We start from the raw sequence: 15,913 nt of genomic DNA on the forward strand, positions 1-15,913 counted from the left end.
TACACATAAATCTATGCACACAAATCTACACATATACACATGTATACACATGCATCTATGCACACCTATACACAAATCTATACACACATCTATACACAAATCTATGCATGCACACACCCATACACATGTGCACACAGCTACACACACAATTATACACACACATGTATACACGCATCTATGCATACACATCTATACACACTCACAAATCTATACACACCTCTATATACATACATGCAAATCTGTACACATATACTCCTATACACACATATACTCACACATGTACACACACATGCATACATGTACACACACCTATACACACACTCATACACACATGCATACATATACACCACTCCTATATGCACACACCCCATCTCTATACACACACCCCTATACACACATATACACATATGTACACACACACACCTACAGACACACAGACCAAACACACACACCTATACACATGCACACACAATCTATACACACACAACCTGACACACACCCATCTCTACACACATCTATACATACACACACCTATACACATACACACCCCTACACACCTACAGACACACACATCTATACAAATGCACACCCCTGTACACCCCTATACACACATATATACATATACACATACTGATATACAGAAATATGCACACGTGTACACATACACACAATTACACACACACCCTACACACTGACACACACACATCTCTACACACAGACACCTACACACACCTACACCCCTATACACACCTATGCACACACATCCACACACACACCTATACCTACAGATTTATACACACACACACAACTAATCCCAACAAGGGTCAAAGGAAGCAGGAGGACACATAAACCCCCATGGCTCACTAGGAGCATCCGGGAACGTCTCCTTGCTAAAAGGGAGGCATACACCCAGTGGAGGGATGGGGTCATCACCAAGAAGGACTATGTTACAGTCGCCCGAGGATGTAGGGGGGCAGTCAGGAAGGCCAAGGCAGAGATGGAGATAGGACTAGCTTCCTGGATTAAGGACAATAAGAAGTCCTTCTTCAAATACATAGGGGGTAAAAAGAGGGTCCCGGGTAATGTGGGGCCCCTGCAGGACACGATGGGCAACTTAGTCGTCATGCCAGATGACAAAGCTAACATATTTAATGATTTCTTTGCCTCTGTCTTCCTAAGTAGGGACCAGTTCAGCCACCTCCCTGCTGGGCCCCCCTCGGGTCCCGGGAGAGACACGCCTGGGCCAGGGGTTAGCGAGGAGTTAGTTAGGGTACTTCTGGAGAGGCTGGACGTGTTCAAGTCCGCTGGTCCAGACGATCTTCACCCTAGGGTTCTACAGGAACTGGCCGAGGTCATTGCGGGACCCCTGGCGCGGCTCTGTGAGCACTCGTGGTGCTCTGGTGAGGTGCCGGAGGACTGGAAGAGGGCCAATGTGGTCCCTATCTTCAAAAAGGGAAAAAAAGAGGACCCGGGAAATTACAGGCCAGTTAGTCTTACCTCAATCCCAGGTAAGCTCTTTGAAAAAATTATCCTGGCACACATCCAGGAGGGCCTTGCGGGGGAATGCATGCTCAGGGGCAACCAACATGGGTTCATCAGTGGCAGGTCTTGTCAGACCAACCTGGTGGCCTTTTATGATCAGGTCACCAAATCATTAGACGCAGGGGTTGCTGTGGATGTAGTCTTTCTGGACTTCCGGAAGGCTTTCGACACTGTCTCTCACCCTGTCCTCATCAAAAAGCTGGGAGACTGTGGTGTCGATGCCCACACGGTCAAATGGGTCGCTAACTGGTTGGAGGGCCGCACCCAGAGGGTGGTAGTGGATGGGTTCTTCTCGACCTGGAAGGACGTGGGCAGTGGGGTTCCGCAGGGCTCGGTCCTCGGGCCCGCACTGTTCAACATCTTCATCAGTGACTTGGATGAGGGGGTAGAAAGCACCCTGTTCAAGTTTGCTGATGACACTAAGATGTGGGGGGATGTGGGTGCACTAGAAGGGTGCAATAGGTTACAAGCTGACCTTGACAGGTTGCAACGGTGGGCGGATGAGAATAGGATGGGGTTTAACACTGATAAGTGCAAGGTGTTGCACATGGGGAGGAAGAACCGGCACCACACTTACAGGTTGGGGAACTCCCCTCTTGCCAGCACGGAGACGGAAAAGGATCTTGGAGTCGTCATTGACTCCACGATGAACATGGGCCGGCAGTGTGGGGAGGCAGTCAAGAAGGCCAACCGTACCCTGTCATGCATCCACAGAGGCATCTCGAGCAGGTCCAGGGAGGTGATCCTCCCCCTCTATGTGGCACTGGTCAGGCCGCAGCTGGAGTACTGCGTCCAGTTCTGGGCGCCACACTTCAAGAGGGACGTGGACGATATGGAAAGAGTCCAGAGGAGGGCCACTCGTATGATCAGGGGTCAGCAGGGCAGGCCCTATGAGGAGAGACTATGGGACCTGAACCTGTTTAGCCTCCACAAGAGAAGGTTAAGGGGGGACCTTGTGGCCTGCTACAAACTGGTCAGGGGGGATCAGCAGGTATTGGGGGAGTCCCTGTTCCCCCGTGTGCTGCCAGGAGTGACCAGGAATAACGGTCACAAGCTGGTGGAGGGTAAGTTTAGATTAGATATTAGGAGGCGCTAGTTCACAGTCAGGGCGGCTAGGGCCTGGAACCAGCTTCCAGGGGAAGTGGTGCAGGCTCCTAGCCTGGGGATTTTTAAAAGGAAGTTAGATGAGCACCTTGCCGGGGTCATCTGACCCCGGTGCTCTTTCCTGCCAAGGCAGGGGGTCGGACTAGATGATCTACCTAGGTCCCTTCCGACTCTAGCTACTATGAAACTATGAAACTCCTGTACACACACAACTGTACACACACACACACACAGATATTTACAATAAATGAGTGTCATGAATGGGGCTATTCAATGGACAGCAGTGATGGCATTTATCTTTGAACCAGACTAGATGGAGGCTTGTTCAACATCAGAAAGTTTAGAGCAGGGGTGCACAAAATATGGCCCACAGGCCAGATTCAGCCCACAAGGCCATTCTATCCAACTGCGGGGTCCCTAAAAAATTTAGAAAATTTAAAATCAAAGATAACAGGAACCAAGGGCAGTAGGACCCAGGGGAAGCCCTGGAGGTCTCCTTCAACAGCAGGACCCTCCTGGCCCCAACCCACCCAGCCGGAAGCCCCACTAGGGTCTTCCAGCCTTGGACCATTTGGCTGCCCTGGTGCAGGTAAGATGTGGGGGAAGGGCAGAGGATGAGCTGGTGTAGAGCGTGAGGAAAAGTGGCCCTCCCGCACCCTGTGCCCGGCACTCCCTGCTGCAGTTGCTTGCAGCTAGCATGGGGCTGTCCTGAGCAGGCACAGGCAGCCCCAGGTGGGCTGTCAGTGGCAGTAGCTCAGGGCACTGGACACACAGCAGGTGAGGGGCCAGCGCGCAAGCTCCGGGCAGGGAGCAACAACAAAAAATTGCCTGGTGCAGAAAGTGGGGGGACCACAGCTGCTGCTGCCATGTGCATGTCTGACAAATAAGCCTGGAGCCAGCGCAGGGCCCAGGCTGGCAGCGGGGCCGGGTTACAAGTTGGTGCAGAGTGTGTGGGGGGGAAGCATCCCCTCCCCTGCCCTGTGGCTAGCGCCCCAGGCTGCAGCTGCTCAGGACAGCCCCATGTGGGCTGTGAGTGGCTGCAGCAGGAAACGTGGGCCACAGGGCGGGTGAGGGACTGCCTTTCCCCTCAAGCTCCACACCACCTCCTTCCCTGCCAACAAGCAGGGGGTCAGGGCTGCATGCTGCCCCCTGCCTGTACTGCAGGGCTGGGGGACACTGGGAGTAAGCAGGTTCAGGAGCAGGGCCCACACCTGGTGTCCCAGGGCCAGTGCCAGCAGGGCCCAGAGCAGGGCAGCAGGGGTACAGGGTCCCGGCCAGCAGGGGCTCTATGGAGCCAAGCCAGCTCCTCCCTCTTCCTGCTGGTGCATCCCAGCCCAGCTCCACAGACCCTTGCCCACCTGCGCCCCACTCTGGGCCCCAACAGTGCTGGCCCTGAGACATTGATCCCAAGACATTGGGGCATTGGTTCCAAGATGGTGACCAGGGGGCAGGGCACCTGTCAAGGGGTGGGGCTACCCATGTGGCCCTTGATAACTTGCCACAACTTGGTAATTGGCCCTCCACCCAAAATAATTGCCTTCCCCTGGTTTAGAGCAAAAATCAAAGTGATTCTGGGAGATTTTGGGCACAGACAGAAGTGACAATTTTTGCCTGATCAGGCCACAGAAAGCAACCTATAGCCATGACCAAACACAAGTGCACAGCAGCAAACAGCTTCAAAAATGGCTGATTGGGTGAAAATCTGAATTGTATGAGGGGTCAAATAAAGACATTTCAAATCAGAGCATCTTCTCTAACTTCTGTATGCCAGCCTGTTGCTGTTTTCAGAATGGGAATGGGGGGAAGGGAAAAGGACAGAGTTTGGTTTGGGAGTTTTTCAGCCCCTGCTGGAAGGTGGGGCAGGTGTACTGGAGCCCCTCTTCCCCTGAGCTGGGGGGGGTTCAATTCACCCACCGCACTCCCCAGCCCTAGCTGGAGAACCCCTAGAACAGTGGTCTCCCAACTTTTTAAGTCAGAGATCACTTTTGGAATTTAAAAGGAACTCAAGACCTATACTGTGCCGGCACCCTGTTCTCTGTCCCCCCACCCCTGCCCCTGACCAGTAGGTAAGTCTGGGGGGGTGGGGAGAAGGGGAGGAGATTGAGGGAGAAAAAATTATTTGAAGGCATGCCCCCCCAGCAGGTAAGTCTGTGGAGGGAGGGGTGGGGGGAGGGGAAAGGGCTGTGGGCGGTGGGGCGGATCAAGGCCCCAGCCCTAGCCCTAGCCCCACTCCCTCTCTCCCTCCCCACTGGGGACTCAATCTGTCCCCTGCCCCAATAGCAGTCAGGGAAGGAGTAGGGCTGGAACAGGGACAGGCCCTGCAGAGCTGGGGTGGGGTGGGACAGAACCGTGAGCAGCTTGTCCGAAGGGCAGAGGGGGACACTCACCCCAGGAGGGTAGAGGGGGAAGTTGCCCTCAGAATTGCACGGGGTGAGGAGGGGCAGGCTGCAGCTGCTGGATGGGGCTGGGCTGTTCCTGGCAGAGAATGTGGCAGCACTGGGTGTGGGGCTACAGGGGAGCTGCAGCCCCTGAACAATTCACTGTAGCCCCCCCAACCTGTGTGCAGTGATGCTGCCACTAGGCCTGATCTCAGCACAGCTGCATTTATTACCAGGATAAGCTCAGTGCTGCCTCCTGGCCCCAACCCATAACTGTAGCCTGCCCTCCCCTGCACAGATCTGGGGCACCCATGCCCTCAGGGGGAGGGAGGGGCAGGGGCTGGGAGGCAGCGCTGGGCTGATCTTGGCAGAGGCTATGGGCATGCTGAGATCAGGCCCAGCGGCAGCATTGTAGCCCTGTTCCTAGTACTGTCGCTGCCTGGCCTGAGCAGAGCGCAGCCACATCCTCCGCCAGGAACAGCCCAGCCCCAGCTGTCCCAACCCGGCTGTCCAAGACCTGCCCCTGCTCCAGCCCCAACTCCCTCCCTGACCGCTGCTCTACATTTGACAGGGGGGTGGCACATGCTCCCTGATTTGTGCATGGAGGAGGTGGCTCCCACTGTGGGCTGGACTTTGCACCCAGAGCCCTGCTGCAGCTTGCCTGGGAGTGGCAGGATGCACATGGCATCGGGCTACTCTCTGGGGAGGCGCAGCAGGGCTCAGGGCGCAAAGCCCAGCCCACAGCAGTAGCTGGCTCTGCCGGGCACAGATGGGGGACACGTGCCCCCTGGGGCCTCTGCCAGGGTCCAAGCCCCAGCCCCTGGATAAGCCACCTGGGCTCGTTCCTCCCACCACCCAGCAGGCTGGGGCCCCACTCACCAGGCTGCTTCTGCACTCAGTTCCTCACCATGGGGGCCTCAATCTGGTCCTCACCCCTTCCCTCCCCCACCGACTGACTTGCTGTCCTGGGGGATGGGGAGGCACTTGTGCATGCAGGCATGTGCTCAGGCTCCCTCCCCACCAACCCAGCCCAGGATCAACTGCAAGAGGCACCAGAATTGACCTGTTGATCCTGATCGACTGGTTGGTGACCACTGCTTTAGAGGCTTCAGTCCTCTTGGCTTTAACACAGCACTTGCTTTTGCTGCAAACTCTTAAGCCTAGGCCTACTTAATCTGAACTGGTTTCACAGTCCCAACATTCCCTGTGGTCTTGCTAGGCATCTAGCCCAGTTCCCTGACCCAAGCAAAGCTGCTTGCACTTCTGTGGTCCTTGACCTTGCCTGGGCTGTATGTTGGGTACTCCTCAGCACTACTATGGCCTCATGTTGCAGGGCTCTCAGGTGCTATGTGACTGAGAGCAGAAATGGCTCGGGAGAGACCCCTAGTGGTGGGAAAGGGGAAGCACAGCTACCAGTCACCAGGACTGTGCAGGTGCTGGTTGTCCTGGCAACCAGGGAAGACTAGAGCCAGGAAGGGGCGGAGCTTAGCCCTTCTTAAGCCCAGGCAGAAGGCCCAGGAGGGCAGTTCCCCCCTCAGCAGCCGAGGGAGGAGGAACTCAGCCTGAGCAAGGAGAGAACTCTGATGGTGGGAACACCCCTGGTCCCTGCTGGGGGTTGATGAGCTCTCTCTCTCTTTGGTAAGGAGAGATTTCTATTTTTTGACCAGAGTGGTCTAGCTTTTATGTTGTAGCCCAGGGGCTTTGTGTTTTGTGTTTTGTTGCACCGGAGGACTGGGCGAGGCTATAAGGGGTTGGAGGAGGCCTCATAGGAGCTCCACAATAGCGTGGGGTCTCCTGGTGCTGGAGAGGGCACAGCTTTGTTTGGGGGTGCATTGGCCCAGCCCCGGAGCCCGGGGGGGCAGCGAGGAGCCCCAGAGCCTGGGGGGCGGCAAGGAGCCCCGAAGGCAAACAAAGGGCCGTGACCTAATAACATGGCCCAAGATAGATCACACCAGCACCATCTGCGAGGCTTGGGCTGTGGTGCAGGGGAGGAAAAGGAGCCGCAGACAGCGCCCCCTGTCATCGGGGCGCACAAAAATGGGCAGCCTCCCACTAATTCCAATCATTCATCAATCATAAGTAAGATCAAGGCGTGGCAGGTGAGAGTAAGCGGGCAATCGGCCCATTGCAGGAGGGCGGAGCCGCGCGTCCAGAGAGGCTCCGAAAGTGGCACTCCTGTTACACCTCCATACCACCCCTACTAGCCACAGTCTATCCTCCAGTAGCTGAATCAAAACATAGACACAAACTCAGCATTAGTGTCTCCCATTGGGTCAGTACTTCCCCATTGGCTATATGTCTCCCTTAACTTTTTGTCTTATAGCTCTCTGGGAAGCTTAGGTGCCAGCTGCCCTGCTGCAGTCACTTCATGCAAGGAAGTCCTTTCCCTGCAGAGCCAGACTAACTTGCTAACTCCCAGGCCCCAGAGCTCCACCCTTTCCTGTCAGCTGGCTCTCCAGCTGACAGGGTCTCCACTCTACCTGCTAATCAGCCTGCCCAGCCTGCTGCATCTTTGCTCAGCTGCCTCTACTTAGCCTAATGATCCTAGGCTGTTCCTGCTGTTCACTCTCCCAGAGTCCATAACAGACCCTAGTCTTGAGGTCTGTTTTCTTGTTGAGGCTGGCTGTTGTAGATGTTGGCCACTGTGGCCTACAAACGTCCTGCTCCCCCTGGGAGTGTGGCTAGCAGGGTTCAGGTTCCTTGTTACACAAGGATTTGTAATACTTCGGAGAAAGTACCTATTCTGTTTATTAACCAGAGTTTAAGAGTTCTTTGTAAGTATGGTATAATGCCCTTTTATATTAAACAGCAAAAGCTCTGAAAGAGAACAGTGTGGGATGCTAGGAAAGTTGGATTTAGAACTGATTCCATCCTTAAACACTGTAGTTTAGGCCCACTTTTAGTAATAAATGTGAAAACTTTCCAACGACCAGTTCTTGTGGAATCAAAGTGACTTTAAACTTGAGAATTAGAATATATTCCTTGGCATTTGTTTATACATCCACCAATGCATTTATCTGTTTGCATGCAATGGTACCGTGTAACAGGGGGCCTGCTTGGGGCTGATCTACCAATGCCCCAGCCACCTGTTTCTGGGCCAACCACCCGCCTTCTCGCCCACCACGCCTTGATGGCATTTAATTAATTGTTAACTAAGTGGGAGGCTGCCCATTTCCTTGCCCCAATGCCAGGAGGTGCTATCTGTGGCTCCGTACCTCCCCTACACCGCAGCCCATGCCTTGCAGATGGCATCTAGAGGTTGATCTCACTAGCCCCACACTCTTCCAGTTTGGACCCCTCTAAGATCCCTCCATTCTGGCAGCATGCCCCACCTTCATTCAGGCTGCCTAGCTCCCTGAAACTATTTCCCCTCTCGGGCATGGTCCCCCCAGGACCTTTGGCCACACAAGCCCTGGCCTCACTGCCAAGGCCAGTCAGGACCCCAGGCCCTCAGCTCTGGGCATCCCTCATGGTGGGCCCCTGGCCCTTTTGACCGTTCTGGTCCTGGCCCCAGCATTGACCAGTCAAAGGTATTCTACCTTAGGCCTCTGAGCCTCTAGTCCCACTGTCTCTCTGGGGTCTGCCTTCTGGCCCCTACTAGGGGTTACCTACCCAGTGGTGGGAGCTGAGGTATCTCACACCATGACTGGTATTCCAGGGTCTCACAGGGCCTACTCACTCCCCCCCGGAGCAGCATGTCATTGTGCTCTCTATATTCTGCACCCCTTCACTTGGGGCTCCATACCACCTCCTTCACTTGAGGCTACGCATCTCTGCCCCTCTCATTTGGGGCTACTCATCTCTGCCCCCCTTACTCGGGGCCATGGGGCTTCCCTCCCTGGTGGGGTCAGGTGGCCGCAGCCATGCCTGGCCCCCACTCTCCCTCCTTGGGGTCTTGTACCCCACAGGGCTCAGGTAGTTGTAGCCAGGTGTGGCCCTCACTCTCCCTCCTCAGGGTCTTTCGGGGTCTCTCACCCCACAGGGCTCAGGTGGCCATAGCCATGCCTGTCCCTAACTGCCTCCAGTGTTATGCAAACCCACCCAAAGGTGAGGGCTAGGGTTAAGGCACCCCTACCCACCTTTCACTGGGGTGATAACTGGCTTGGCATTTCCTGGGGGCTCCCACACCACTGAGAGCCCCACCGGGCCACCCACTTCTGGCAGGGTGCAGTTTTAGGTCATGCCCAGGACCAGAAGCCTCCAGACCATCCCATACAGCTCCTTCCTTACCTCCAGAGCCAGGCAATGTTGCTGCCTCCCCAGCCAGCAGCAAAATGCCCTGTTTATATGAGCGGCCAGAGCTCTGAAATGGCTGCCACAACTAAGCACCTGCTGGCTGCTTGGCCCCAGGTCTTAAACTGGCAGGCACAAACAGTACCCTGCCACATACCGTAATTTGATTTTTTAATTTTTTTTTTAGTCTATTGTACAATTATTTTAAAGTGCAGTTCTACACTAGAAATAGCTCTAATACAAATTCTCAACTTTGGACTCAATGGATCTGCTCCTTTGTGTATTTAGAAACATTCCAGGAATTAATTATATCTAGAATTATTTTTTAATTTCAGTTAGCATATGACAGTCACCACAGCTAAAATTGAACTCAGGTCCTTTTTGTGTATCACCATATAATTTATTACAAAATTCAAATTGCATCAGCAATCATATCTATGAAAGACAATGGCTTGCAGTGATGGTGTGACATGAAAGGAAGGGTCCTAAATGAGAACTTAAAGTGGCTTGCTCAATTTTATTACTTATGGTAATACATGGGAAACAAGGAGAGGCAGGCTTGATTTTCTTTGACAGAGTTTTATGGTCTGGGAACTAATAGCAAAGTTTTATTTTAATATAAGAGGAGCAAAACTGATCTCAAGTCATTGAATGACAAGGGACATGAAATGTCAGTGGACAAATTTAGCGCCACTTGGCACTAAAGCTCTAATCTAGGTTCATAGAAGCAATTATCAGAACCCAGCATGCACATGAAGCTTGGAAAGTTATTAGAAAACTTCTACAAGAAGCTAACTCAGGGAAAAATCTTAACTATACTAAATTTACAAATCATATAATAACTTAAATTTATATAGTACCCTTGTTCATGAAAGGTCTCCAAAGTGCTTTATAACCTAGTACATAAACTATGCATAGGGGATTTTAATTAGTTGCTGAAATGTATCTATCTTTGGGTAAAATGCAGAAATTATTTAACAATTAAATAACACTAGTACAGGGCACTAAGGTGCCTGTAAGAGCAGAAACTGCCTAGGGAAAGGGCCCTAAGAGCTAGACAGAAGCCCACAGGTGCAGGTTACTAAGCAACAGGCTAATGAGTAAATTAGGTTGCACCTGTACCTGTCAGCTAACTGGAAGAGGCAGGGCCCTGGGCAAATATAAAACCCAAGGCTGGGACTAGAAGGAGAGTTTGATGTTTTAAAGGGACAGAGCATGCCCTTAACTGCTTATATTATGTTATATCCAAGGTGCTCAGATTTTAGTTGCTCTTTGACTGGAGGATTGGGCTGAGGCTATTCATAGAATCATAGAAGTAGGGTCGGAAGGGACCTTATAGGTCTTTAAGTCCGACCCCCTGCCAGGGCAGGAAAAAAAAAAAAAACTGGGCTCAAACGATCCCAGCTAGGTAGGCATCAAGCCTCCTCTTAAAGACCCCCAGGGTAGGAGCCAGCACCACTTCCCTTGAAAGTTGGTTCCAGCTCCTAGCTGCCCTAACTGTGAAGTAGTTCTTATGGATGTCTAATCTAAACCTGCTCTCCAACAACTTGTGGCTGTTATTCCTTGTTATGCCAGGGGCGCTGGGGGAAACAAGGTTCCTCCCAAACCCTTCTGGTCCCCCCTAGTGACTTTATAGACTGTCACCAGGTCCCCCCACAGCCTTCTCTTGTGACGGCTGAACAGGTTCAGGTCCCGCAGTCTCTCACTGTAGGGTCTGCCCTCTTGTCCCCTGATCATGCGAATGGCCCTCCTCTGGACCCTCTCAATGTTGTCCACATCCCTCCTGAAGCGGGGTGCACAGAACTGGACACAGTACTCCAGCTGTGGCCTGACCAGTGTTGCATAGATGGGGAGGATCACCTCCTTGGCCCTGCTAGAGGTGCATCTGTGGATGCACAACAAGGTCCGGTTAGCCCTACCAACCGTGACCTCACATTGTTGGCCCATGTTCATCTTGGAGTCAATAATGACTCCAAGATCCCTTTCTGCCTCTGTGCTCTCAAGAAGGGAGTGTGCCATCTTATAAGTGTGCTGCTGGTTACTACTGCCTAAGTGCAGCACCCTGCACTTGTCAGTGTTGAAACGCATCCTGTTTTTGCTAGCCCACCCCTGTAACCAATCCAAGTCTAGCTGCAGTCTTTCCCTCCCTACTGGTGTGCTCACCTCACCCCAAATTTTGGTATCATCAGCGAATTTAAACAGGGTGCTTTTCACCCTGTCGTCCAAATTGCTGATAAAGAGATTAAACAGTGCGGGCCCAAGGACCGAGCCCTGGGGGACTCCACTGCCCGTTTCTCCCCAGGTTGAATATGACCCATCCACCACCACCCTCTGAGTGCGACCCTTCAGCCAATCTGCAATCCATCTGACTGTGTAGGCATCAATGCCACAGTCACCCAATTTCTGAATAAGGATGGGGTGGGAGACAGTGTCAAAGGCCTTGCTGAAGTCCAGAAAGACTACGTCCTCGATGACACCTGCATCCAAGGCTTTTGTGACCTGATCATAAAAGGCAATCAGGTTGGTCTGACATGACCTGCCCCTAATGAAACCATGCTGGTTGCCCTTGAGCATCATCTCTGAGGCGGGCCCATCACAGATGTGCTCCATGATCATCTTCTCAAAGAGTTTCCCTAGGATTGTGGTAAGACTGGCGGGCCTATAGTTGCCTGGGTCCTCCCTCCTCCCTTTTTTAAAGATGGGGACCACGCTGGCTACCTTCCAATCATCCAGCATCTGGCCCGAGCACCATGAGTGCTCATAAAGCTGTGCCAAGGGCCCTGCAATAACCCCTGCTGGCTCCCTCAACACCCTGGGGTGGAGAGCATCTGGACCCGCTGATTTCAACATGTCCAGCCCCTCCAGAAGCTCTCTAACCTGGTCCTCCCCAACCTGAGGTCTGGAGGCATTCCCCTCGAGTCCGCCTTGCATCACGGTGGGGAAGTCGCGGTCCCTGCCCAAGAAAACAGAGGTGAAGAATTGGTTAAAGAGATCTGCTTTCTCCTCTGGCGCAACCACCAGATTGCCCAGAGGATCTTGCAGGGGCCCCACATTTCCTGGTGCTTTCTTCATCCTCCCTATATATTTGAAAAAGGACTTTTTGTTATCTTTGATTTTGGACGCATGTCCTAGCTCTATGTCCGCCTTAGCTTTCCTGACAGCCCTCTACGGGCCCGAGCAGAGGAAGCACCCCCACTTCCACCAGGTGTATGCCGCCTTTTTGGCGATCAGGCATTTCCGGACACCCTTTGTGACCCAGGGGGGCTTTTGGGCACTCCTGCCCCGCTTGCTTCTTGTTGGGATGGTCACCCCTTGGGCCCTGAGTATCGTCTCCTTAAGGAATGACCACTCATCTTGGGCACTGAGTTCCTCTGCCCTTGAGAACCCCAGTGCCTCTCTCACTAATCTCCTCAACTTGTTGAAGTTGGCCCTCTTGAAGTCTAGGGCTACTGCCTTGCTGCTGGCCCTTGACACCCTGTGCTGGATGGTAAACTCCAGCAAGTGATGATCGCTATCACCCAGGTGCTCAAGGACCTGGAGGCCCCTTACCAGGTCATCACCTGTGGCCAGGACCAGATCCAACAGGGCATTTCCTCTGGTGGGACTGCACCTCCTGAATTAATTGGAGGTCCTGTATCTCAGCCACGAACTTCCTGGAATGATCCAACCTGGCTGACTGTTCCTCCCAGCAGATGTCCAGGTAATTGAAGTCACTTATGACAACTACATCCCTTGCCTTAAGTGCCTCTGCAAGCTGGCCCGAAAATTCCCAGTCCAGCTCCTCCCCCTGGTTGGGGGGTCTGTAGTAGACCCCCACCATTAAATCCCTCTCCCCACAGCCCCCTTGTATCTTGACCCAGAGCATTTCAGCTTGCCCTTCCTCTGACCCCATTTTGCTGGCAGAGGATATGTATTGCTCCTTGACATAGAGCGCCACACCCCCGCCTTTCCTTCCTTTTCTGTCCCACCTGTAAAGCCTATAGCCCCTAATGCTAACTGCCCAGTCATGGGATGAATCCCACCAAGTTTCTGTTAACCCCACTATGTCTGGGTCTGAACTGGCTATTCTGAGGGCAAGTTCCTCTTGCTTATTCCCCATACTACGAGAATTGGTATATAGGCATTTAAGGCCCTGCCTAGCTGCGTGTGCCACCCCCCAATTTGGGAGACTGTCTGGACCCCTGTTTCTTACCTGGGCACTCACAGCATTTGTTACCTGTCTTGCTCAGGTGGTGTCTCCTCATCTTCCTGCGTCCCCCTCCCCTGGCGATGCTAGTTTAAAGCTTGCCATACGAGATCAACCAACCTGGAAGAGAAGACATGCTTGCCTTTAGGAGAGAGGTGAAGCCCATCCCACCCCAGCAGGCCCCCTGCCCAAAAGCATGGGTCATTATCAAAGAACCCAAGGCCTGCCTGGCAGCACCAACTGCGTAAGCACTGGTTGACCTCGCCAATGCGGGCCTTGTGTCACTGTCCCTGCCTACTCACCAGAAGAAGAGAGGAGAATACCACCTGCACCCCTGTCTTCTTAAGCTTGTCACCCAGAGCCTTGAAATCCTTCATAATATGGTCAGGGTTGCCCCTGGCCATGTCATTCGTCCCCATGTGGATGCCAACCATGGGGTACTGGTCTACAGGTCGGATGTTGGGGAAAGAAGAGGCCTCATTGAAGACCCACAACAGTGTGGGGACCCCAGCACCAGAAAGGGGAGTGGCGATAAGGGGGTGAGCAGACCCGAGCGCAGAGACAGTGTGGCGGAGAGCCCAGCGCCAGTGTGGGGTGCAGATAGGGTGGCAGAGAGCCCAGTGAGGACAAAGGGCCAAGTGTATAGCAAGGCCCAGGAGAGACAACATCAATACCATCTGCAAGGCTTGGGGTGTGGTAAAGGGGTGGTTTTGAAGCCACACATCTAGCCCACAAGGCTGAAGGTGTCCCATGAATCATCCATGTTGAAGCAGGACACCAAGGAGTCTAAGAACTCATAGGGTTCAGTGGGGTCATAGAATCATAGAACTAGGGTCGAAAGGGACCTTATAGATCTTCAAGTCCAACCCCCTGCCTGGGCTCAAATGACTCCAGCCAGGCAGGCATCAAGCCTCTTCTTAAAGATCCCCAGTGCAGGAGCTAGCACCACTTCCCTTGGAAGTTGGTTCCAGATCCTAGCCACCCTAACTGTGAAGTAGTTCTTGTGGCTGTCTAATCTAAACCTACTCTCCAACAACTTGTGGCTGTTATTCCTTGTTATGCCAGGGGGCGCTAGGGGAAACAAGGTCCCCCCAAACCCTTCTGGTCCCCCCTAGTGAGTTTATAGACTGTCACCATGTTCCCCCTCAGCCTTCTCTTGTGAAGGCTGAACAGGTTCAGGTCCTGCAGTCTCTCGTTGTAGGGTTTGCCCTATTGTCTCTGGATCATGCGGGTAGCCCTTCTCTGGACCCTCTCCATGTTGTCAACATCCCTCCTGAAATGGGGCACACAGAACTGGACACAGTACTCCAGCTGTGGCCTGACCAGTGTCACGTAGAGGGGGAGGATCACCTCCTTGGCCCTACTTGAGATGCACCGGTGCATGAGAAGGTCCAGTTAGCCCTTCCAACTGGGACCTTGCATTGTTGCCCATGTTCATCTTGGAGTCAATAATGACTCCAAGATCCCTTTCTGCCTCCATGTTCTCAAGAAGGGAGTTTCCCATCTTATCTGCAGGAGGAGCCAGCTTTTTTGGGGGCTGTCGAGCCAACAGCAGCAAGACTGTGTCCAGACAATAAGATCAAGGGCAGCATCCCTACATTAAAAGTACCAGCAAGACATGGCAGGTGAGAAAGAGGGTGACTTTTGTGCTGGATTGGCATGGTCAAGGAGCTCTAGGGGTATCATGGCCATCCCTGGGGACCCCATCCTGTGACAAACACAAAACAAAAATCAGGTTTTCTTTTCCAGCATTGGAAAAGAAAGCCTTACGGACTGAAATTCTATGTTGGTTGAATTTTTAATTATTGAATCCAGAACTAGTTCAGTTTTAGTCCAAATTCTAATAAGGTTCCTTCCATTGGAATTATGGATACCCGTTCTTTAAAGAGTTGCAGAAAGAGGTGGTTAGAAAGAGGTTTAGAGCAAATGGAAGAGCTTAGAGAGGTGGAATATCCAACAGCAGCTATATGTAATTATTAGTGTACTACATAGTATAACATTAGTTTGCAGCTTCCTAGAGATGCTGAGAGGTTTATACAGTAAAAATCTTCGTACATTTGACAAAGGCTCAGAATGACAGTAGCAAACATGAGGACCAGGGAAACAAGGTGTGAAAAGTAGACTAAAGAACTAAAGGATCAATCCCAACTTTGTGGGCAACTGGAAAAAGAATACAGATGTGTATGTGAGAAGAATCAATGCTGACTGAAAGAATGCTGGAGCTGATATGTGGCTGATATCAGGCTTTACCACTGGACTCCTCTCTGGATTGCAACCTTGTTGTGGCAGAGAGGCTTGCATGTCCCAATGATCCTAATAGTGATGCCGCGTGGAATTTTTTCCTGGTAGGGTCTCCCATGGCGACAAGGTCAAAGGTAAGATTCCAGACAAATAGCGACCCAACCCACGTAGCTAGGGCAGGTGGAACTCTTCATCCCTGGCTCGGCAATTCAGCTAAGAAAAGGATACT

The sequence above is a fragment of the Crocodylus siamensis genome, chromosome 6, assembly GCF_052110815.1.
Source record: "Crocodylus siamensis isolate JL-2025a chromosome 6, ASM5211081v1, whole genome shotgun sequence".
NCBI lineage: Eukaryota > Metazoa > Chordata > Crocodylia > Crocodylidae > Crocodylus > Crocodylus siamensis.